Source organism: Phyllobates terribilis, unplaced genomic scaffold, assembly GCF_046119375.1.
Source record: "Phyllobates terribilis strain yellow unplaced genomic scaffold, ASM4611937v1 Scaffold_40__1_contigs__length_11209783, whole genome shotgun sequence".
Lineage (NCBI taxonomy): Eukaryota > Metazoa > Chordata > Amphibia > Anura > Dendrobatidae > Phyllobates > Phyllobates terribilis.
The window spans coordinates 9,668,930-9,692,822 of NW_027362800.1; the positions used below are offsets into that span (position 1 = coordinate 9,668,930).

Consider the following 23,893-nt stretch of genomic DNA (forward strand, 5'->3'; position numbering starts at 1 on the left):
CCGGGCCATGCACATCAGCTACTTTGTTTATTACTTCCAGCCCCTCCCTCAAACCAACTTTCTTCTGGCTCCGCCCCTTTTCCTCCATCTTGGGCACCGCATGGTCTCTTCCCCTACCACCATCTTGTTTTTGGCTTTCCCCCTCTGAGTCTGAGCCTTCGCCCTCCTCCCCACTTTCCTGCCGAGTCTTCTTCTGCCTCTTTTCAGCGTCCACCTGTGACCTAGGAATCTGAGCCCACAATCTACATTTCCTTGCAAGGTGATCTGCATGTCCACACAAATCACACACCTTATTCATTGGGCAACCACTTGCCACATGCCCAGATTTCCCACAACCTCTACAAACATCACCTTGCACTGGACAATCTTTCTGAACATGTCCAAACTCATGACACTTCCTACAATATTCCATCTGTCCATTATAAAAACAAAATCCCCTTTCTCCTCCGATAGAAAACTGTGCAGGAATGCTCTTGGCACCCCCAATAGCTCTATCATCCGGTCTCAGTTTTACAACATATCTCCTCTTGCCATTTAGATAATTGTATTTGTTCTTCATTCTTCCCAAAAATTTAACCTCACTACAATACCGAGCTAAAAAATTGGAAACAGTCTCATCCGGAACTTTAGGGTTATACATGTGCACAACCACATACTTATATGTCTGCTGGAACAGAGGTTCCAGTGCAATAAACTCTAGGCATTTCAATTCCTTTTCTTCCTTCATTCGTACCAACTCCATGTAGACTCTCTGGCAAATACTCAAAGAAACAAAAGTGATATCATAAATTCCTTGTTTCTGAAAATCCTGCAGTGCCAATACATCCGTTACCTTCAAGTCATTAATGTTCTTCAAGACATCAACGCAAACTTGGTCCAAACCGATTTCTCCTTCATGACCTGCAGCCACCTTCAGACGGACCGAGTCCTCTAATCCACGTGTTTTCTCCACCATTTTTACAGCAGATAAACACAATCGCCGCTCAATCGCACACTAGGGCCCCACAAGGGGGAACCCCAGTCACAACTGCCCTCCAAACAACACCAGCAGCAGAAAACCACCACTGATCTTGCCAAAAGGCTGAGAAGCGATAACCAGAATTGGTTTCCGACTACGGTGCCACCCAAGGATTCTGAAAAGTCCATTTGTGGAGATGGCCACCTGGACTCCCGTTAAGAAGACATGCTGTCAACCTCTAGATCCCTCACATGCCTGCACTTTTCGGCTTGCTGCTGCTGCAATCCACGCGTTTTAGATCTGCATAACTCCACCTCTTTTAGCACAGTACCCTCAACCCCCGGCTGTTCCCACCCGCCTCAACACCGTTGGAAGGGAGGAGAACCAATTAAGGCGGGGGAAGGGGGTGGAACGAGCAGCTGTCTACCCTTAGCAGGAGGGTTGCTGATTAATTAAATCTCCTGCTGCTGCTGCTGCTGGCTGTCCAGCAGCAGACTGAAGGTGGCTGCTGCTGTGCGCAGGTATATAAAGGCTCAGAGCCTATTATGACACGCGCAGCCAGCGTTCCATTGCCACATTCCGTCTACTGCAGGCGGGATACCTGGATGGCTGAATGTCACTGAGAAGCTCACAGAGACCGCCATAAGCAACAGTTTAAAAGAATGCCACAGACTAATCAACCAAACTTTTTGGGTTGGTTTCTCTTTTATAGTCTGCAGGCATTAAATGAAAGAAGTCAGTGTTCCAGCAGAGGGAGACAACGTTTCAGAAAAGGCATTGTAGCAAACCAAAAAAGAAATTTTAAGCGCAGCAGAGTAACCAGCTCACATACCTGTTAGCTCAGGTGAGTTTAAAAGGCTGCTGTTGATAACAAGGGCATTTGCTAAATAGATGGTGTGTGTGCAACAATATACTGAAAGGTCAATTATATTGTGCAGCTTATCTCACCACCTGTAGTTATTTAGGTGAAAGCTCCAAAATGCTTGCCTAATATGTCTGTTTATCCAAAAGGAAGTATAGAGGGAGAGCTAGATAGATAGCATTGCATTACATTACATTACATGGCAATGCAATGCACAGTTGCTGAAGTTGAACCAAAATGAGCTTGTCATCTGGCTTCTGCAACTTTTAACATGAAAAATCCAATGAGGAGAAGAAAAGCAAAGCCAAAGAGTCCATCCCAAAATCCGACAAACAAGCAAAATGAACAAAAAGCATTGAATTCAATTCTTTCTGATTTTAGAAACTGCATTAAAGAAGGGGTGCACCGGTCCTGGAGATACTGCAATACCAGGTCAATGCGTGGAGTGGACAGAGCAAGCTCTTTTTCCATCTCCCTGTTCTAAAAATCCATTTAATATATGGTCCCCAGATAGGGGACGTATCAGATATTAAACTGATAAGAACAGATACTACACTTGATCTTAGCCAAAAGGCCGAGAAGCGATAACCAGAATTGGTTTCCGACTACGGTGCCACCCAAGGATTCTGAAAAGTCCATTTGTGGAGATGGCCACCTGGACTCCCGTTAAGAAGACATTCTGTCAACCTCTAGATCCCTCACATGCCTGCACTTTTCGGCTTGCTGCTGCTGCAATCCACGCGTTTTAGATCTGCATAACTCCACCTCTTTTAGCACAGTACCCTCAACCCCCGGCTGTTCCCACCCGCCTCAACACCGTTGGAAGGGAGGAGAACCAATTAAGGCGGGGGGGGGGTGGAACGAGCAGCTGTCTACCCTTAGCAGGAGGGTTGCTGATTAATTACCTCTCCTGCTGCTGCTGCTGCTGGCTGTCCAGCAGCAGACTGAAGGTGGCTGCTGCTGTGCGCAGGTATATAAAGGCTCAGAGCCTATTATGACACGCGCAGCCAGCGTTCCATTGCCACATTCCGTCTACTGCAGGCGGGATACCTGGATGGCTGAATGTCACTGAGAAGCTCACAGAGACCGCCATAAGCAACAGTTTAAAAGAATGCCACAGACTAATCAACCAAACTTTTTGGGTTGGTTTCTCTTTTATAGTCTGCAGGCATTAAATGAAAGAAGTCAGTGTTCCAGCAGAGGGAGACAACGTTTCAGAAAAGGCATTGTAGCAAACCAAAAAAGAAATTTTAAGCGCAGCAGAGTAACCAGCTCACATACCTGTTAGCTCAGGTGAGTTTAAAAGGCTGCTGTTGATAACAAGGGCATTTGCTAAATAGATGGTGTGTGTGCAACAATATACTGAAAGGTCAATTATATTGTGCAGCTTATCTCACCACCTGTAGTTATTTAGGTGAAAGCTCCAAAATGCTTGCCTAATATGTCTGTTTATCCAAAAGGAAGTATAGAGGGAGAGCTAGATAGATAGCATTGCATTACATTACATTACATGGCAATGCAATGCACAGTTGCTGAAGTTGAACCAAAATGAGCTTGTCATCTGGCTTCTGCAACTTTTAACATGAAAAATCCAATGAGGAGAAGAAAAGCAAAGCCAAAGAGTCCATCCCAAAATCCGACAAACAAGCAAAATGAACAAAAAGCATTGAATTCAATTCTTTCTGATTTTAGAAACTGCATTAAAGAAGGGGTGCACCGGTCCTGGAGATACTGAAATACCAGGTCAATGCGTGGAGTGGACAGAGCAAGCTCTTTTTCCATCTCCCTGTTCTAAAAATCCATTTAATATATGGTCCCCAGATAGGGGACGTATCAGATATTAAACTGATAAGAACAGATACTACACTTGATCTTAGCCAAAAGGCCGAGAAGCGATAACCAGAATTGGTTTCCGACTACGGTGCCACCCAAGGATTCTGAAAAGTCCATTTGTGGAGATGGCCACCTGGACTCCCGTTAAGAAGACATGCTGTCAACCTCTAGATCCCTCACATGCCTGCACTTTTCGGCTTGCTGCTGCTGCAATCCACGCGTTTTAGATCTGCATAACTCCACCTCTTTTAGCACAGTACCCTCAACCCCCGGCTGTTCCCACCCGCCTCAACACCGTTGGAAGGGAGGAGAACCAATTAAGGCGGGGGGGGGGGTGGAACGAGCAGCTGTCTACCCTTAGCAGGAGGGTTGCTGATTAATTACCTCTCCTGCTGCTGCTGCTGCTGGCTGTCCAGCAGCAGACTGAAGGTGGCTGCTGCTGTGCGCAGGTATATAAAGGCTCAGAGCCTATTATGACACGCGCAGCCAGCGTTCCATTGCCACATTCCGTCTACTGCAGGCGGGATACCTGGATGGCTGAATGTCACTGAGAAGCTCACAGAGACCGCCATAAGCAACAGTTTAAAAGAATGCCACAGACTAATCAACCAAACTTTTTGGGTTGGTTTCTCTTTTATAGTCTGCAGGCATTAAATGAAAGAAGTCAGTGTTCCAGCAGAGGGAGACAACGTTTCAGAAAAGGCATTGTAGCAAACCAAAAAAGAAATTTTAAGCGCAGCAGAGTAACCAGCTCACATACCTGTTAGCTCAGGTGAGTTTAAAAGGCTGCTGTTGATAACAAGGGCATTTGCTAAATAGATGGTGTGTGTGCAACAATATACTGAAAGGTCAATTATATTGTGCAGCTTATCTCACCACCTGTAGTTATTTAGGTGAAAGCTCCAAAATGCTTGCCTAATATGTCTGTTTATCCAAAAGGAAGTATAGAGGGAGAGCTAGATAGATAGCATTGCATTACATTACATTACATGGCAATGCAATGCACAGTTGCTGAAGTTGAACCAAAATGAGCTTGTCATCTGGCTTCTGCAACTTTTAACATGAAAAATCCAATGAGGAGAAGAAAAGCAAAGCCAAAGAGTCCATCCCAAAATCCGACAAACAAGCAAAATGAACAAAAAGCATTGAATTCAATTCTTTCTGATTTTAGAAACTGCATTAAAGAAGGGGTGCACCGGTCCTGGAGATACTGCAATACCAGGTCAATGCGTGGAGTGGACAGAGCAAGCTCTTTTTCCATCTCCCTGTTCTAAAAATCCATTTAATATATGGTCCCCAGATAGGGGACGTATCAGATATTAAACTGATAAGAACAGATACTACACTTGATCTTAGCCAAAAGGCCGAGAAGCGATAACCAGAATTGGTTTCCGACTACGGTGCCACCCAAGGATTCTGAAAAGTCCATTTGTGGAGATGGCCACCTGGACTCCCGTTAAGAAGACATGCTGTCAACCTCTAGATCCCTCACATGCCTGCACTTTTCGGCTTGCTGCTGCTGCAATCCACGCGTTTTAGATCTGCATAACTCCACCTCTTTTAGCACAGTACCCTCAACCCCCGGCTGTTCCCACCCGCCTCAACACCGTTGGAAGGGAGGAGAACCAATTAAGGCGGGGGGGGGGGGTGGAACGAGCAGCTGTCTACCCTTAGCAGGAGGGTTGCTGATTAATTACCTCTCCTGCTGCTGCTGCTGCTGGCTGTCCAGCAGCAGACTGAAGGTGGCTGCTGCTGTGCGCATATATATAAAGGCTCAGAGCCTATTATGACACGCGCAGCCAGCGTTCCATTGCCACATTCCGTCTAATGCAGGCGGGATACCTGGATGGCTGAATGTCACTGAGAAGCTCACAGAGACCGCCATAAGCAACAGTTTAAAAGAATGCCACAGACTAATCAACCAAACTTTTTGGGTTGGTTTCTCTTTTATAGTCTGCAGGCATTAAATGAAAGAAGTCAGTGTTCCAGCAGAGGGAGACAACGTTTCAGAAAAGGCATTGTAGCAAACCAAAAAAGAAATTTTAAGCGCAGCAGAGTAACCAGCTCACATACCTGTTAGCTCAGGTGAGTTTAAAAGGCTGCTGTTGATAACAAGGGCATTTGCTAAATAGATGGTGTGTGTGCAACAATATACTGAAAGGTCAATTATATTGTGCAGCTTATCTCACCACCTGTAGTTATTTAGGTGAAAGCTCCAAAATGCTTGCCTAATATGTCTGTTTATCCAAAAGGAAGTATAGAGGGAGAGCTAGATAGATAGCATTGCATTACATTACATTACATGGCAATGCAATGCACAGTTGCTGAAGTTGAACCAAAATGAGCTTGTCATCTGGCTTCTGCAACTTTTAACATGAAAAATCCAATGAGGAGAAGAAAAGCAAAGCCAAAGAGTCCATCCCAAAATCCGACAAACAAGCAAAATGAACAAAAAGCATTGAATTCAATTCTTTCTGATTTTAGAAACTGCATTAAAGAAGGGGTGCACCGGTCCTGGAGATACTGCAATACCAGGTCAATGCGTGGAGTGGACAGAGCAAGCTCTTTTTCCATCTCCCTGTTCTAAAAATCCATTTAATATATGGTCCCCAGATAGGGGACGTATCAGATATTAAACTGATAAGAACAGATACTACACTTGATCTTAGCCAAAAGGCCGAGAAGCGATAACCAGAATTGGTTTCCGACTACGGTGCCACCCAAGGATTCTGAAAAGTCCATTTGTGGAGATGGCCACCTGGACTCCCGTTAAGAAGACATGCTGTCAACCTCTAGATCCCTCACATGCCTGCACTTTTCGGCTTGCTGCTGCTGCAATCCACGCGTTTTAGATCTGCATAACTCCACCTCTTTTAGCACAGTACCCTCAACCCCCGGCTGTTCCCACCCGCCTCAACACCGTTGGAAGGGAGGAGAACCAATTAAGGCGGGGGGGGGGGTGGAACGAGCAGCTGTCTACCCTTAGCAGGAGGGTTGCTGATTAATTACCTCTCCTGCTGCTGCTGCTGCTGGCTGTCCAGCAGCAGACTGAAGGTGGCTGCTGCTGTGCGCATATATATAAAGGCTCAGAGCCTATTATGACACGCGCAGCCAGCGTTCCATTGCCACATTCCGTCTAATGCAGGCGGGATACCTGGATGGCTGAATGTCACTGAGAAGCTCACAGAGACCGCCATAAGCAACAGTTTAAAAGAATGCCACAGACCAATCAACCAAACTTTTTGGGTTGGTTTCTCTTTTATAGTCTGCAGGCATTAAATGAAAGAAGTCAGTGTTCCAGCAGAGGGAGACAACGTTTCAGAAAATGCATTGTAGCAAACCAAAAAAGAAATTTTAAGCGCAGCAGAGTAACCAGCTCACATACCTGTTAGCTCAGGTGAGTTTAAAAGGCTGCTGTTGATAACAAGGGCATTTGCTAAATAGATGGTGTGTGTGCAACAATATACTGAAAGGTCAATTATATTGTGCAGCTTATCTCACCACCTGTAGTTATTTAGGTGAAAGCTCCAAAATGCTTGCCTAATATGTCTGTTTATCCAAAAGGAAGTATAGAGGGAGAGCTAGATAGATAGCATTGCATTACATTACATTACATGGCAATGCAATGCACAGTTGCTGAAGTTGAACCAAAATGAGCTTGTCATCTGGCTTCTGCAACTTTTAACATGAAAAATCCAATGAGGAGAAGAAAAGCAAAGCCAAAGAGTCCATCCCAAAATCCGACAAACAAGCAAAATGAACAAAAAGCATTGAATTCAATTCTTTCTGATTTTAGAAACTGCATTAAAGAAGGGGTGCACCGGTCCTGGAGATACTGCAATACCAGGTCAATGCGTGGAGTGGACAGAGCAAGCTCTTTTTCCATCTCCCTGTTCTAAAAATCCATTTAATATATGGTCCCCAGATAGGGGACGTATCAGATATTAAACTGATAAGAACAGATACTACACTTGATCTTAGCCAAAAGGCCGAGAAGCGATAACCAGAATTGGTTTCCGACTACGGTGCCACCCAAGGATTCTGAAAAGTCCATTTGTGGAGATGGCCACCTGGACTCCCGTTAAGAAGACATGCTGTCAACCTCTAGATCCCTCACATGCCTGCACTTTTCGGCTTGCTGCTGCTGCAATCCACGCGTTTTAGATCTGCATAACTCCACCTCTTTTAGCACAGTACCCTCAACCCCCGGCTGTTCCCACCCGCCTCAACACCGTTGGAAGGGAGGAGAACCAATTAAGGCGGGGGGGGGGGGGTGGAACGAGCAGCTGTCTACCCTTAGCAGGAGGGTTGCTGATTAATTACCTCTCCTGCTGCTGCTGCTGCTGGCTGTCCAGCAGCAGACTGAAGGTGGCTGCTGCTGTGCGCAGGTATATAAAGGCTCAGAGCCTATTATGACACGCGCAGCCAGCGTTCCATTGCCACATTCCGTCTACTGCAGGCGGGATACCTGGATGGCTGAATGTCACTGAGAAGCTCACAGAGACCGCCATAAGCAACAGTTTAAAAGAATGCCACAGACTAATCAACCAAACTTTTTGGGTTGGTTTCTCTTTTATAGTCTGCAGGCATTAAATGAAAGAAGTCAGTGTTCCAGCAGAGGGAGACAACGTTTCAGAAAAGGCATTGTAGCAAACCAAAAAAGAAATTTTAAGCGCAGCAGAGTAACCAGCTCACATACCTGTTAGCTCAGGTGAGTTTAAAAGGCTGCTGTTGATAACAAGGGCATTTGCTAAATAGATGGTGTGTGTGCAACAATATACTGAAAGGTCAATTATATTGTGCAGCTTATCTCACCACCTGTAGTTATTTAGGTGAAAGCTCCAAAATGCTTGCCTAATATGTCTGTTTATCCAAAAGGAAGTATAGAGGGAGAGCTAGATAGATAGCATTGCATTACATTACATTACATGGCAATGCAATGCACAGTTGCTGAAGTTGAACCAAAATGAGCTTGTCATCTGGCTTCTGCAACTTTTAACATGAAAAATCCAATGAGGAGAAGAAAAGCAAAGCCAAAGAGTCCATCCCAAAATCCGACAAACAAGCAAAATGAACAAAAAGCATTGAATTCAATTCTTTCTGATTTTAGAAACTGCATTAAAGAAGGGGTGCACCGGTCCTGGAGATACTGCAATACCAGGTCAATGCGTGGAGTGGACAGAGCAAGCTCTTTTTCCATCTCCCTGTTCTAAAAATCCATTTAATATATGGTCCCCAGATAGGGGACGTATCAGATATTAAACTGATAAGAACAGATACTACACTTGATCTTAGCCAAAAGGCCGAGAAGCGATAACCAGAATTGGTTTCCGACTACGGTGCCACCCAAGGATTCTGAAAAGTCCATTTGTGGAGATGGCCACCTGGACTCCCGTTAAGAAGACATGCTGTCAACCTCTAGATCCCTCACATGCCTGCACTTTTCGGCTTGCTGCTGCTGCAATCCACGCGTTTTAGATCTGCATAACTCCACCTCTTTTAGCACAGTACCCTCAACCCCCGGCTGTTCCCACCCGCCTCAACACCGTTGGAAGGGAGGAGAACCAATTAAGGCGGGGGGGGGGGGTGGAACGAGCAGCTGTCTACCCTTAGCAGGAGGGTTGCTGATTAATTTCCTCTCCTGCTGCTGCTGCTGCTGGCTGTCCAGCAGCAGACTGAAGGTGGCTGCTGCTGTGCGCAGGTATATAAAGGCTCAGAGCCTATTATGACACGCGCAGCCAGCGTTCCATTGCCACATTCCGTCTACTGCAGGCGGGATACCTGGATGGCTGAATGTCACTGAGAAGCTCACAGAGACCGCCATAAGCAACAGTTTAAAAGAATGCCACAGACTAATCAACCAAACTTTTTGGGTTGGTTTCTCTTTTATAGTCTGCAGGCATTAAATGAAAGAAGTCAGTGTTCCAGCAGAGGGAGACAACGTTTCAGAAAAGGCATTGTAGCAAACCAAAAAAGAAATTTTAAGCGCAGCAGAGTAACCAGCTCACATACCTGTTAGCTCAGGTGAGTTTAAAAGGCTGCTGTTGATAACAAGGGCATTTGCTAAATAGATGGTGTGTGTGCAACAATATACTGAAAGGTCAATTATATTGTGCAGCTTATCTCACCACCTGTAGTTATTTAGGTGAAAGCTCCAAAATGCTTGCCTAATATGTCTGTTTATCCAAAAGGAAGTATAGAGGGAGAGCTAGATAGATAGCATTGCATTACATTACATTACATGGCAATGCAATGCACAGTTGCTGAAGTTGAACCAAAATGAGCTTGTCATCTGGCTTCTGCAACTTTTAACATGAAAAATCCAATGAGGAGAAGAAAAGCAAAGCCAAAGAGTCCATCCCAAAATCCGACAAACAAGCAAAATGAACAAAAAGCATTGAATTCAATTCTTTCTGATTTTAGAAACTGCATTAAAGAAGGGGTGCACCGGTCCTGGAGATACTGCAATACCAGGTCAATGCGTGGAGTGGACAGAGCAAGCTCTTTTTCCATCTCCCTGTTCTAAAAATCCATTTAATATATGGTCCCCAGATAGGGGACGTATCAGATATTAAACTGATAAGAACAGATACTACACATGATCTTAGCCAAAAGGCCGAGAAGCGATAACCAGAATTGGTTTCCGACTACGGTGCCACCCAAGGATTCTGAAAAGTCCATTTGTGGAGATGGCCACCTGGACTCCCGTTAAGAAGACATGCTGTCAACCTCTAGATCCCTCACATGCCTGCACTTTTCGGCTTGCTGCTGCTGCAATCCACGCGTTTTAGATCTGCATAACTCCACCTCTTTTAGCACAGTACCCTCAACCCCCGGCTGTTCCCACCCGCCTCAACACCGTTGGAAGGGAGGAGAACCAATTAAGGCGGGGGGGGGTGGAACGAGCAGCTGTCTACCCTTAGCAGGAGGGTTGCTGATTAATTACCTCTCCTGCTGCTGCTGCTGCTGGCTGTCCAGCAGCAGACTGAAGGTGGCTGCTGCTGTTCGCAGGTATATAAAGGCTCAGAGCCTATTATGACACGCGCAGCCAGCGTTCCATTGCCACATTCCGTCTACTGCAGGCGGGATACCTGGATGGCTGAATGTCACTGAGAAGCTCACAGAGACCGCCATAAGCAACAGTTTAAAAGAATGCCACAGACTAATCAACCAAACTTTTTGGGTTGGTTTCTCTTTTATAGTCTGCAGGCATTAAATGAAAGAAGTCAGTGTTCCAGCAGAGGGAGACAACGTTTCAGAAAAGGCATTGTAGCAAACCAAAAAAGAAATTTTAAGCGCAGCAGAGTAACCAGCTCACATACCTGTTAGCTCAGGTGAGTTTAAAAGGCTGCTGTTGATAACAAGGGCATTTGCTAAATAGATGGTGTGTGTGCAACAATATACTGAAAGGTCAATTATATTGTGCAGCTTATCTCACCACCTGTAGTTATTTAGGTGAAAGCTCCAAAATGCTTGCCTAATATGTCTGTTTATCCAAAAGGAAGTATAGAGGGAGAGCTAGATAGATAGCATTGCATTACATTACATTACATGGCAATGCAATGCACAGTTGCTGAAGTTGAACCAAAATGAGCTTGTCATCTGGCTTCTGCAACTTTTAATATGAAAAATCCAATGAGGAGAAGAAAAGCAAAGCCAAAGAGTCCATCCCAAAATCCGACAAACAAGCAAAATGAACAAAAAGCATTGAATTCAATTCTTTCTGATTTTAGAAACTGCATTAAAGAAGGGGTGCACCGGTCCTGGAGATACTGCAATACCAGGTCAATGCGTGGAGTGGACAGAGCAAGCTCTTTTTCCATCTCCCTGTTCTAAAAATCCATTTAATATATGGTCCCCAGATAGGGGACGTATCAGATATTAAACTGATAAGAACAGATACTACACTTGATCTTAGCCAAAAGGCCGAGAAGCGATAACCAGAATTGGTTTCCGACTACGGTGCCACCCAAGGATTCTGAAAAGTCCATTTGTGGAGATGGCCACCTGGACTCCCGTTAAGAAGACATGCTGTCAACCTCTAGATCCCTCACATGCCTGCACTTTTCGGCTTGCTGCTGCTGCAATCCACGCGTTTTAGATCTGCATAACTCCACCTCTTTTAGCACAGTACCCTCAACCCCCGGCTGTTCCCACCCGCCTCAACACCGTTGGAAGGGAGGAGAACCAATTAAGGCGGGGGGGGGGTGGAACGAGCAGCTGTCTACCCTTAGCAGGAGGGTTGCTGATTAATTACCTCTCCTGCTGCTGCTGCTGCTGGCTGTCCAGCAGCAGACTGAAGGTGGCTGCTGCTGTGCGCAGGTATATAAAGGCTCAGAGCCTATTATGACACGCGCAGCCAGCGTTCCATTGCCACATTCCGTCTACTGCAGGCGGGATACCTGGATGGCTGAATGTCACTGAGAAGCTCACAGAGACCGCCATAAGCAACAGTTTAAAAGAATGCCACAGACTAATCAACCAAACTTTTTGGGTTGGTTTCTCTTTTATAGTCTGCAGGCATTAAATGAAAGAAGTCAGTGTTCCAGCAGAGGGAGACAACGTTTCAGAAAAGGCATTGTAGCAAACCAAAAAAGAAATTTTAAGCGCAGCAGAGTAACCAGCTCACATACCTGTTAGCTCAGGTGAGTTTAAAAGGCTGCTGTTGATAACAAGGGCATTTGCTAAATAGATGGTGTGTGTGCAACAATATACTGAAAGGTCAATTATATTGTGCAGCTTATCTCACCACCTGTAGTTATTTAGGTGAAAGCTCCAAAATGCTTGCCTAATATGTCTGTTTATCCAAAAGGAAGTATAGAGGGAGAGCTAGATAGATAGCATTGCATTACATTACATTACATGGCAATGCAATGCACAGTTGCTGAAGTTGAACCAAAATGAGCTTGTCATCTGGCTTCTGCAACTTTTAACATGAAAAATCCAATGAGGAGAAGAAAAGCAAAGCCAAAGAGTCCATCCCAAAATCCGACAAACAAGCAAAATGAACAAAAAGCATTGAATTCAATTCTTTCTGATTTTAGAAACTGCATTAAAGAAGGGGTGCACCGGTCCTGGAGATACTGCAATACCAGGTCAATGCGTGGAGTGGACAGAGCAAGCTCTTTTTCCATCTCCCTGTTCTAAAAATCCATTTAATATATGGTCCCCAGATAGGGGACGTATCAGATATTAAACTGATAAGAACAGATACTACACTTGATCTTAGCCAAAAGGCCGAGAAGCGATAACCAGAATTGGTTTCCGACTACGGTGCCACCCAAGGATTCTGAAAAGTCCATTTGTGGAGATGGCCACCTGGACTCCCGTTAAGAAGACATGCTGTCAACCTCTAGATCCCTCACATGCCTGCACTTTTCGGCTTGCTGCTGCTGCAATCCACGCGTTTTAGATCTGCATAACTCCACCTCTTTTAGCACAGTACCCTCAACCCCCGGCTGTTCCCACCCGCCTCAACACCGTTGGAAGGGAGGAGAACCAATTAAGGCGGGGGGGGGGGTGGAACGAGCAGCTGTCTACCCTTAGCAGGAGGGTTGCTGATTAATTACCTCTCCTGCTGCTGCTGCTGCTGGCTGTCCAGCAGCAGACTGAAGGTGGCTGCTGCTGTGCGCAGGTATATAAAGGCTCAGAGCCTATTATGACACGCGCAGCCAGCGTTCCATTGCCACATTCCGTCTACTGCAGGCGGGATACCTGGATGGCTGAATGTCACTGAGAAGCTCACAGAGACCGCCATAAGCAACAGTTTAAAAGAATGCCACAGACTAATCAACCAAACTTTTTGGGTTGGTTTCTCTTTTATAGTCTGCAGGCATTAAATGAAAGAAGTCAGTGTTCCAGCAGAGGGAGACAACGTTTCAGAAAAGGCATTGTAGCAAACCAAAAAAGAAATTTTAAGCGCAGCAGAGTAACCAGCTCACATACCTGTTAGCTCAGGTGAGTTTAAAAGGCTGCTGTTGATAACAAGGGCATTTGCTAAATAGATGGTGTGTGTGCAACAATATACTGAAAGGTCAATTATATTGTGCAGCTTATCTCACCACCTGTAGTTATTTAGGTGAAAGCTCCAAAATGCTTGCCTAATATGTCTGTTTATCCAAAAGGAAGTATAGAGGGAGAGCTAGATAGATAGCATTGCATTACATTACATTACATGGCAATGCAATGCACAGTTGCTGAAGTTGAACCAAAATGAGCTTGTCATCTGGCTTCTGCAACTTTTAACATGAAAAATCCAATGAGGAGAAGAAAAGCAAAGCCAAAGAGTCCATCCCAAAATCCGACAAACAAGCAAAATGAACAAAAAGCATTGAATTCAATTCTTTCTGATTTTAGAAACTGCATTAAAGAAGGGGTGCACCGGTCCTGGAGATACTGCAATACCAGGTCAATGCGTGGAGTGGACAGAGCAAGCTCTTTTTCCATCTCCCTGTTCTAAAAATCCATTTAATATATGGTCCCCAGATAGGGGACGTATCAGATATTAAACTGATAAGAACAGATACTACACTTGATCTTAGCCAAAAGGCCGAGAAGCGATAACCAGAATTGGTTTCCGACTACGGTGCCACCCAAGGATTCTGAAAAGTCCATTTGTGGAGATGGCCACCTGGACTCCCGTTAAGAAGACATGCTGTCAACCTCTAGATCCCTCACATGCCTGCACTTTTCGGCTTGCTGCTGCTGCAATCCACGCGTTTTAGATCTGCATAACTCCACCTCTTTTAGCACAGTACCCTCAACCCCCGGCTGTTCCCACCCGCCTCAACACCGTTGGAAGGGAGGAGAACCAATTAAGGCGGGGGGGGGGGGGTGGAACGAGCAGCTGTCTACCCTTAGCAGGAGGGTTGCTGATTAATTACCTCTCCTGCTGCTGCTGCTGCTGGCTGTCCAGCAGCAGACTGAAGGTGGCTGCTGCTGTAAAGGCTCAGAGCCTATTATGACACGCGCAGCCAGCGTTCCATTGCCACATTCCGTCTACTGCAGGCGGGATACCTGGATGGCTGAATGTCACTGAGAAGCTCACAGAGACCGCCATAAGCAACAGTTTAAAAGAATGCCACAGACTAATCAACCAAACTTTTTGGGTTGGTTTCTCTTTTATAGTCTGCAGGCATTAAATGAAAGAAGTCAGTGTTCCAGCAGAGGGAGACAACGTTTCAGAAAAGGCATTGTAGCAAACCAAAAAAGAAATTTTAAGGGCAGCAGAGTAACCAGCTCACATACCTGTTAGCTCAGGTGAGTTTAAAAGGCTGCTGTTGATAACAAGGGCATTTGCTAAATAGATGGTGTGTGTGCAACAATATACTGAAAGGTCAATTATATTGTGCAGCTTATCTCACCACCTGTAGTTATTTAGGTGAAAGCTCCAAAATGCTTGCCTAATATGTCTGTTTATCCAAAAGGAAGTATAGAGGGAGAGCTAGATAGATAGCATTGCATTACATTACATTACATGGCAATGCAATGCACAGTTGCTGAAGTTGAACCAAAATGAGCTTGTCATCTGGCTTCTGCAACTTTTAACATGAAAAATCCAATGAGGAGAAGAAAAGCAAAGCCAAAGAGTCCATCCCAAAATCCGACAAACAAGCAAAATGAACAAAAAGCATTGAATTCAATTCTTTCTGATTTTAGAAACTGCATTAAAGAAGGGGTGCACCGGTCCTGGAGATACTGCAATACCAGGTCAATGCGTGGAGTGGACAGAGCAAACTCTTTTTCCATCTCCCTGTTCTAAAAATCCATTTAATATATGGTCCCCAGATAGGGGACGTATCAGATATTAAACTGATAAGAACAGATACTACACTTGATCTTAGCCAAAAGGCCGAGAAGCGATAACCAGAATTGGTTTCCGACTACGGTGCCACCCAAGGATTCTGAAAAGTCCATTTGTGGAGATGGCCACCTGGACTCCCGTTAAGAAGACATGCTGTCAACCTCTAGATCCCTCACATGCCTGCACTTTTCGGCTTGCTGCTGCTGCAATCCACGCGTTTTAGATCTGCATAACTCCACCTCTTTTAGCACAGTACCCTCAACCCCCGGCTGTTCCCACCCGCCTCAACACCTCAACACCGTTGGAAGGGAGGAGAACCAATTAAGGCGGGGGGGGGGGTGTAACGAGCAGCTGTCTACCCTTAGCAGGAGGTTTGCTGATTAATTACCTCTCCTGCTGCTGCTGCTGCTGGCTGTCCAGCAGCAGACTGAAGGTGGCTGCTGCTGTGCGCAGGTATATAAAGGCTCAGAGCCTATTATGACACGCGCAGCCAGCGTTCCATTGCCACATTACGTCTACTGCAGGCGGGATACCTGGATGGCTGAATGTCACTGAGAAGCTCACAGAGACCGCCATAAGCAACAGTTTAAAAGAATGCCACAGACTAATCAACCAAACTTTTTGGGTTGGTTTCTCTTTTATAGTCTGCAGGCATTAAATGAAAGAAGTCAGTGTTCCAGCAGAGGGAGACAACGTTTCAGAAAAGGCATTGTAGCAAACCAAAAAAGAAATTTTAAGCGCAGCAGAGTAACCAGCTCACATACCTGTTAGCTCAGGTGAGTTTAAAAGGCTGCTGTTGATAACAAGGGCATTTGCTAAATAGATGGTGTGTGTGCAACAATATACTGAAAGGTCAATTATATTGTGCAGCTTATCTCACCACCTGTAGTTATTTAGGTGAAAGCTCCAAAATGCTTGCCTAATATGTCTGTTTATCCAAAAGGAAGTATAGAGGGAGAGCTAGATAGATAGCATTGCATTACATTACATTACATGGCAATGCAATGCACAGTTGCTGAAGTTGAACCAAAATGAGCTTGTCATCTGGCTTCTGCAACTTTTAACATGAAAAATCCAATGAGGAGAAGAAAAGCAAAGCCAAAGAGTCCATCCCAAAATCCGACAAACAAGCAAAATGAACAAAAAGCATTGAATTCAATTCTTTCTGATTTTAGAAACTGCATTAAAGAAGGGGTGCACCGGTCCTGGAGATACTGCAATACCAGGTCAATGCGTGGAGTGGACAGAGCAAGCTCTTTTTCCATCTCCCTGTTCTAAAAATCCATTTAATATATGGTCCCCAGATAGGGGACGTATCAGATATTAAACTGATAAGAACAGATACTACACTTGATCTTAGCCAAAAGGCCGAGAAGCGATAACCAGAATTGGTTTCCGACTACGGTGCCACCCAAGGATTCTGAAAAGTCCATTTGTGGAGATGGCCACCTGGACTCCCGTTAAGAAGACATGCTGTCAACCTCTAGATCCCTCACATGCCTGCACTTTTCGGCTTGCTGCTGCTGCAATCCACGCGTTTTAGATCTGCATAACTCCACCTCTTTTAGCACAGTACCCTCAACCCCCGGCTGTTCCCACCCGCCTCAACACCGTTGGAAGGGAGGAGAACCAATTAAGGCGGGGGGGGGGGGGGTGGAACGAGCAGCTGTCTACCCTTAGCAGGAGGGTTGCTGATTAATTACCTCTCCTGCTGCTGCTGCTGCTGGCTGTCCAGCAGCAGACTGAAGGTGGCTGCTGCTGTAAAGGCTCAGAGCCTATTATGACACGCGCAGCCAGCGTTCCATTGCCACATTCCGTCTACTGCAGGCGGGATACCTGGATGGCTGAATGTCACTGAGAAGCTCACAGAGACCGCCATAAGCAACAGTTTAAAAGAATGCCACAGACTAATCAACCAAACTTTTTGGGTTGGTTTCTCTTTTATAGTCTGCAGGCATTAAATGAAAGAAGTCAGTGTTCCAGCAGAGGGAGACAACGTTTCAGAAAAGGCATTGTAGCAAACCAAAAAAGAAATTTTAAGCGCAGCAGAGTAACCAGCTCACATACCTGTTAGCTCAGGTGAGTTTAAAAGGCTGCTGTTGATAACAAGGGCATTTGCTAAATAGATGGTGTGTGTGCAACAATATACTGAAAGGTCAATTATATTGTGCAGCTTATCTCACCACCTGTAGTTATTTAGGTGAAAGCTCCAAAATGCTTGCCTAATATGTCTGTTGATCCAAAAGGAAGTATAGAGGGAGAGCTAGATAGATAGCATTGCATTACATTACATTACATGGCAATGCAATGCACAGTTGCTGAAGTTGAACCAAAATGAGCTTGTCATCTGGCTTCTGCAACTTTTAATATGAAAAATCCAATGAGGAGAAGAAAAGCAAAGCCAAAGAGTCCATCCCAAAATCCGACAAACAAGCAAAATGAACAAAAAGCATTGAATTCAATTCTTTCTGATTTTAGAAACTGCATTAAAGAAGGGGTGCACCGGTCCTGGAGATACTGCAATACCAGGTCAATGCGTGGAGTGGACAGAGCAAGCTCTTTTTCCATCTCCCTGTTCTAAAAATCCATTTAATATATGGTCCCCAGATAGGGGACGTATCAGATATTAAACTGATAAGAACAGATACTACACTTGATCTTAGCCAAAAGGCCGAGAAGCGATAACCAGAATTGGTTTCCGACTACGGTGCCACCCAAGGATTCTGAAAAGTCCATTTGTGGAGATGGCCACCTGGACTCCCGTTAAGAAGACATGCTGTCAACCTCTAGATCCCTCACATGCCTGCACTTTTCGGCTTGCTGCTGCTGCAATCCACGCGTTTTAGATCTGCATAACTCCACCTCTTTTAGCACAGTACCCTCAACCCCCGGCTGTTCCCACCCGCCTCAACACCGTTGGAAGGGAGGAGAACCAATTAAGGCGGGGGGGGGGGTGGAACGAGCAGCTGTCTACCCTTAGCAGGAGGGTTGCTGATTAATTACCTCTCCTGCTGCTGCTGCTGCTGGCTGTCCAGCAGCAGACTGAAGGTGGCTGCTGCTGTGCGCAGGTATATAAAGGCTCAGAGCCTATTATGACACGCGCAGCCAGCGTTCCATTGCCACATTCCTTCTACTGCAGGCGGGATACCTGGATGGCTGAATGTCACTGAGAAGCTCACAGAGACCGCCATAAGCAACAGTTTAAAAGAATGCCACAGACTAATCAACCAAACTTTTTGGGTTGGTTTCTCTTTTATAGTCTGCAGGCATTAAATGAAAGAAGTCAGTGTTCCAGCAGAGGGAGACAACGTTTCAGAAAAGGCATTGTAGCAAACCAAAAAAGAAATTTTAAGCGCAGCAGAGTAACCAGCTCACATACCTGTTAGCTCAGGTGAGTTTAAAAGGCTGCTGTTGATAACAAGGGCATTTGCTAAATAGATGGTGTGTGTGCAACAATATACTGAAAGGTCAATTATATTGTGCAGCTTATCTCACCACCTGTAGTTATTTAGGTGAAAGCTCCAAAATGCTTGCCTAATATGTCTGTTTATCCAAAAGGAAGTATAGAGGGAGAGCTAGATAGATAGCATTGCATTACATTACATTACATGGCAATGCAATGCACAGTTGCTGAAGTTGAACCAAAATGAGCTTGTCATCTGGCTTCTGCAACTTTTAACATGAAAAATCCAATGAGGAGAAGAAAAGCAAAGCCAAAGAGTCCATCCCAAAATCCGACAAACAAGCAAAATGAAAAAAAAAGCATTGAATTCAATTCTTTCTGATTTTAGAAACTGCATTAAAGAAGGGGTGCACCGGTCCTGGAGATACTGCAATACCAGGTCAATGCGTGGAGTGGACAGAGCAAGCTCTTTTTCCATCTCCCTGTTCTAAAAATCCATTTAATATATGGTCCCCAGATAGGGGACGTATCAGATATTAAACTGATAAGAACAGATACTACACTTGATCTTAGCCAAAAGGCCGAGAAGCGATAACCAGATTTGGTTTCCGACTACGGTGCCACCCAAGGATTCTGAAAAGTCCATTTGTGGAGATGGCCACCTGGACTCCCGTTAAGAAGACATGCTGTCAACCTCTAGATCCCTCACATGCCTGCACTTTTCGGCTTGCTGCTGCTGCAATCCACGCGTTTTAGATCTGCATAACTCCACCTCTTTTAGCACAGTACCCTCAACCCCCGGCTGTTCCCACCCGCCTCAACACCGTTGGAAGGGAGGAGAACCAATTAAGGCGGGGGGGGGGGTGGAACGAGCAGCTGTCTACCCTTAGCAGGAGGGTTGCTGATTAATTACCTCTCCTGCTGCTGCTGCTGCTGGCTGTCCAGCAGCAGACTGAAGGTGGCTGCTGCTGTGCGCAGGTATATAAAGGCTCAGAGCCTATTATGACACGCGCAGCCAGCGTTCCATTGCCACATTCCGTCTACTGCAGGCGGGATACCTGGATGGCTGAATGTCACTGAGAAGCTCACAGAGACCGCCATAAGCAACAGTTTAAAAGAATGCCACAGACTAATCAACCAAACTTTTTGGGTTGGTTTCTCTTTTATAGTCTGCAGGCATTAAATGAAAGAAGTCAGTGTTCCAGCAGAGGGAGACAACGTTTCAGAAAAGGCATTGTAGCAAACCAAAAAAGAAATTTTAAGCGCAGCAGAGTAACCAGCTCACATACCTGTTAGCTCAGGTGAGTTTAAAAGGCTGCTGTTGATAACAAGGGCATTTGCTAAATAGATGGTGTGTGTGCAACAATATACTGAAAGGTCAATTATATTGTGCAGCTTATCTCACCACCTGTAGTTATTTAGGTGAAAGCTCCAAAATGCTTGCCTAATATGTCTGTTTATCCAAAAGGAAGTATAGAGGGAGAGCTAGATAGATAGCATTGCATTACATTACATTACATGGCAATGCAATGCACAGTTGCTGAAGTTGAACCAAAATGAGCTTGTCATCTGGCTTCTGCAACTTTTAATATGAAAAATCCAATGAGGAGAAGAAAAGCAAAGCCAAAGAGTCCATCCCAAAATCCGACAAACAAGCAAAATGAACAAAAAGCATTGAATTCAATTCTTTCTGATTTTAGAAACTGCATTAAAGAAGGGGTGCACCGGTCCTGGAGATACTGCAATACCAGGTCAATGCGTGGAGTGGACAGAGCAAGCTCTTTTTCCATCTCCCTGTTCTAAAAATCCATTTAATATATGGTCCCCAGATAGGGGACGTATCAGATATTAAACTGATAAGAACAGATACTACACTTGATCTTAGCCAAAAGGCCGAGAAGCGATAACCAGAATTGGTTTCCGACTACGGTGCCACCCAAGGATTCTGAAAAGTCCATTTGTGGAGATGGCCACCTGGACTCCCGTTAAGAAGACATGCTGTCAACCTCTAGATCCCTCACATGCCTGCACTTTTCGGCTTGCTGCTGCTGCAATCCACGCGTTTTAGATCTGCATAACTCCACCTCTTTTAGCACAGTACCCTCAACCCCCGGCTGTTCCCACCCGCCTCAACACCGTTGGAAGGGAGGAGAACCAATTAAGGCGGGGGGGGGGTGGAACGAGCAGCTGTCTACCCTTAGCAGGAGGGTTGCTGATTAATTACCTCTCCTGCTGCTGCTGCTGCTGGCTGTCCAGCAGCAGACTGAAGGTGGCTGCTGCTGTGCGCAGGTATATAAAGGCTCAGAGCCTATTATGACACGCGCAGCCAGCGTTCCATTGCCACATTCCTTCTACTGCAGGCGGGATACCTGGATGGCTGAATGTCACTGAGAAGCTCACAGAGACCGCCATAAGCAACAGTTTAAAAGAATGCCACAGACTAATCAACCAAACTTTTTGGGTTGGTTTCTCTTTTATAGTCTGCAGGCATTAAATGAAAGAAGTCAGTGTTCCAGCAGAGGGAGACAACGTTTCAGAAAAGGCATTGTAGCAAACCAAAAAAGAAATTTTAAGCGCAGCAGAGTAACCAGCTCACATACCTGTTAGCTCAGGTGAGTTTAAAAGGCTGCTGTTGATAACAAGGGCATTTGCTAAATAGATGGTGTGTGTGCAACAATATACTGAAAGGTCAATTATATTGTGCAGCTTATCTCACCACCTGTAGTTATTTAGGTGAAAGCTCCAAAATGCTTGCCTAATATGTCTGTTTATCCAAAAGGAAGTATAGAGGGAGAGCTAGATAGATAGCATTGCATTACATTACATTACATGGCAATGCAATGCACAGTTGCTGAAGTTGAACCAAAATGAGCTTGTCATCTGGCTTCTGCAACTTTTAACATGAAAAATCCAATGAGGAGAAGAAAAGCAAAGCCAAAGAGTCCATCCCAAAATCCGACAAACAAGCAAAATGAAAAAAAAAGCATTGAATTCAATTCTTTCTGATTTTAGAAACTGCATTAAAGAAGGGGTGCACCGGTCCTGGAGATACTGCAATACCAGGTCAATGCGTGGAGTGGACAGAGCAAGCTCTTTTTCCATCTCCCTGTTCTAAAAATCCATTTAATATATGGTCCCCAGATAGGGGACGTATCAGATATTAAACTGATAAGAACAGATACTACACTTGATCTTAGCCAAAAGGCCGAGAAGCGATAACCAGAATTGGTTTCCGACTACGGTGCCACCCAAGGATTCTGAAAAGTCCATTTGTGGAGATGGCCACCTGGACTCCCGTTAAGAAGACATGCTGTCAACCTCTAGATCCCTCACATGCCTGCACTTTTCGGCTTGCTGCTGCTGCAATCCACGCGTTTTAGATCTGCATAACTCCACCTCTTTTAGCACAGTACCCTCAACCCCCGGCTGTTCCCACCCGCCTCAACACCGTTGGAAGGGAGGAGAACCAATTAAGGCGGGGGGGGGGGTGGAACGAGCAGCTGTCTACCCTTAGCAGGAGGGTTGCTGATTAATTACCTCTCCTGCTGCTGCTGCTGCTGGCTGTCCAGCAGCAGACTGAAGGTGGCTGCTGCTGTGCGCAGGTATATAAAGGCTCAGAGCCTATTATGACACGCGCAGCCAGCGTTCCATTGCCACATTCCGTCTACTGCAGGCGGGATACCTGGATGGCTGAATGTCACTGAGAAGCTCACAGAGACCGCCATAAGCAACAGTTTAAAAGAATGCCACAGACTAATCAACCAAACTTTTTGGGTTGGTTTCTCTTTTATAGTCTGCAGGCATTAAATGAAAGAAGTCAGTGTTCCAGCAGAGGGAGACAACGTTTCAGAAAAGGCATTGTAGCAAACCAAAAAAGAAATTTTAAGCGCAGCAGAGTAACCAGCTCACATACCTGTTAGCTCAGGTGAGTTTAAAAGGCTGCTGTTGATAACAAGGGCATTTGCTAAATAGATGGTGTGTGTGCAACAATATACTGAAAGGTCAATTATATTGTGCAGCTTATCTCACCACCTGTAGTTATTTAGGTGAAAGCTCCAAAATGCTTGCCTAATATGTCTGTTTATCCAAAAGGAAGTATAGATGGAGAGCTAGATAGATAGCATTGCATTACATTACATTACATGGCAATGCAATGCACAGTTGCTGAAGTTGAACCAAAATGAGCTTGTCATCTGGCTTCTGCAACTTTTAACATGAAAAATCCAATGAGGAGAAGAAAAGCAAAGCCAAAGAGTCCATCCCAAAATCCGACAAACAAGCAAAATGAACAAAAAGCATTGAATTCAATTCTTTCTGATTTTAGAAACTGCATTAAAGAAGGGGTGCACCGGTCCTGGAGATACTGCAATACCAGGTCAATGCGTGGAGTGGACAGAGCAAGCTCTTTTTCCATCTCCCTGTTCTAAAAATCCATTTAATATATGGTCCCCAGATAGGGGACGTATCAGATATTAAACTGATAAGAACAGATACTACACTTGATCTTAGCCAAAAGGCCGAGAAGCGATAACCAGAATTGGTTTCCGACTACGGTGCCACCCAAGGATTCTGAAAAGTCCATTTGTGGAGATGGCCACCTGGACTCCCGTTAAGAAGACATGCTGTCAACCTCTAGATCCCTCACATGCCTGCACTTTTCGGCTTGCTGCTGCTGCAATCCATGCGTTTTAGATCTGCATAACTCCACCTCTTTTAGCACAGTACCCTCAACCCCCGGCTGTTCCCACCCGCCTCAACACCGTTGGAAGGGAGGAGAACCAATTAAGGCGGGGGGGGGGGGTGGAACGAGCAGCTGTCTACCCTTAGCAGGAGGGTTGCTGATTAATTACCTCTCCTGCTGCTGCTGCTGCTGGCTGTCCAGCAGCAGACTGAAGGTGGCTGCTGCTGTGCGCAGGTATATAAAGGCTCAGAGCCTATTATGACACGCGCAGCCAGCGTTCCATTGCCACATTCCGTCTACTGCAGGCGGGATACCTGGATGGCTGAATGTCACTGAGAAGCTCACAGAGACCG

The 23,893-nt window shown here is 45.3% G+C and overlaps 17 non-coding genes across 17 annotated transcripts; all 17 read right to left on the reverse strand.

The window, feature by feature from the left end:
* Positions 1-2,215: 2,215 nt before the first annotated feature.
* On the reverse strand, positions 2,216-2,406 carry LOC141190312 (U2 spliceosomal RNA). Its single transcript, XR_012264340.1, has one exon. It is a non-coding gene; the product is annotated as a U2 spliceosomal RNA (small nuclear RNA).
* A 1,120-nt stretch (positions 2,407-3,526) lies between these two features.
* Positions 3,527-3,717, reverse strand: LOC141184298 (U2 spliceosomal RNA). Its single transcript, XR_012259066.1, has one exon. It is a non-coding gene; the product is annotated as a U2 spliceosomal RNA (small nuclear RNA).
* A 1,121-nt stretch (positions 3,718-4,838) lies between these two features.
* Positions 4,839-5,029, reverse strand: LOC141190313 (U2 spliceosomal RNA). Its single transcript, XR_012264341.1, has one exon. It is a non-coding gene; the product is annotated as a U2 spliceosomal RNA (small nuclear RNA).
* A 1,122-nt stretch (positions 5,030-6,151) lies between these two features.
* Positions 6,152-6,342, reverse strand: LOC141190314 (U2 spliceosomal RNA). Its single transcript, XR_012264342.1, has one exon. It is a non-coding gene; the product is annotated as a U2 spliceosomal RNA (small nuclear RNA).
* A 1,121-nt stretch (positions 6,343-7,463) lies between these two features.
* On the reverse strand, positions 7,464-7,654 carry LOC141190315 (U2 spliceosomal RNA). Its single transcript, XR_012264343.1, has one exon. It is a non-coding gene; the product is annotated as a U2 spliceosomal RNA (small nuclear RNA).
* Positions 7,655-8,777: 1,123 nt separating this feature from the next.
* LOC141190316 (U2 spliceosomal RNA) lies at positions 8,778-8,968 on the reverse strand. The gene has a single exon (XR_012264344.1). It is a non-coding gene; the product is annotated as a U2 spliceosomal RNA (small nuclear RNA).
* A 1,122-nt stretch (positions 8,969-10,090) lies between these two features.
* LOC141184602 (U2 spliceosomal RNA) lies at positions 10,091-10,281 on the reverse strand. The gene has a single exon (XR_012259342.1). It is a non-coding gene; the product is annotated as a U2 spliceosomal RNA (small nuclear RNA).
* A 1,119-nt stretch (positions 10,282-11,400) lies between these two features.
* On the reverse strand, positions 11,401-11,591 carry LOC141190318 (U2 spliceosomal RNA). Its single transcript, XR_012264346.1, has one exon. It is a non-coding gene; the product is annotated as a U2 spliceosomal RNA (small nuclear RNA).
* A 1,120-nt stretch (positions 11,592-12,711) lies between these two features.
* On the reverse strand, positions 12,712-12,902 carry LOC141190319 (U2 spliceosomal RNA). The gene has a single exon (XR_012264347.1). It is a non-coding gene; the product is annotated as a U2 spliceosomal RNA (small nuclear RNA).
* Positions 12,903-14,023: 1,121 nt separating this feature from the next.
* Positions 14,024-14,214, reverse strand: LOC141190320 (U2 spliceosomal RNA). Its single transcript, XR_012264348.1, has one exon. It is a non-coding gene; the product is annotated as a U2 spliceosomal RNA (small nuclear RNA).
* A 1,111-nt stretch (positions 14,215-15,325) lies between these two features.
* On the reverse strand, positions 15,326-15,516 carry LOC141184852 (U2 spliceosomal RNA). The gene has a single exon (XR_012259568.1). It is a non-coding gene; the product is annotated as a U2 spliceosomal RNA (small nuclear RNA).
* Positions 15,517-16,645: 1,129 nt separating this feature from the next.
* On the reverse strand, positions 16,646-16,836 carry LOC141190321 (U2 spliceosomal RNA). Its single transcript, XR_012264349.1, has one exon. It is a non-coding gene; the product is annotated as a U2 spliceosomal RNA (small nuclear RNA).
* Positions 16,837-17,948: 1,112 nt separating this feature from the next.
* On the reverse strand, positions 17,949-18,139 carry LOC141190322 (U2 spliceosomal RNA). The gene has a single exon (XR_012264350.1). It is a non-coding gene; the product is annotated as a U2 spliceosomal RNA (small nuclear RNA).
* A 1,122-nt stretch (positions 18,140-19,261) lies between these two features.
* On the reverse strand, positions 19,262-19,452 carry LOC141190323 (U2 spliceosomal RNA). Its single transcript, XR_012264351.1, has one exon. It is a non-coding gene; the product is annotated as a U2 spliceosomal RNA (small nuclear RNA).
* A 1,121-nt stretch (positions 19,453-20,573) lies between these two features.
* On the reverse strand, positions 20,574-20,764 carry LOC141190324 (U2 spliceosomal RNA). Its single transcript, XR_012264352.1, has one exon. It is a non-coding gene; the product is annotated as a U2 spliceosomal RNA (small nuclear RNA).
* A 1,121-nt stretch (positions 20,765-21,885) lies between these two features.
* LOC141190325 (U2 spliceosomal RNA) lies at positions 21,886-22,076 on the reverse strand. The gene has a single exon (XR_012264353.1). It is a non-coding gene; the product is annotated as a U2 spliceosomal RNA (small nuclear RNA).
* A 1,121-nt stretch (positions 22,077-23,197) lies between these two features.
* Positions 23,198-23,388, reverse strand: LOC141190326 (U2 spliceosomal RNA). Its single transcript, XR_012264354.1, has one exon. It is a non-coding gene; the product is annotated as a U2 spliceosomal RNA (small nuclear RNA).
* Between the last annotated feature and the right edge of the window lie 505 nt (positions 23,389-23,893).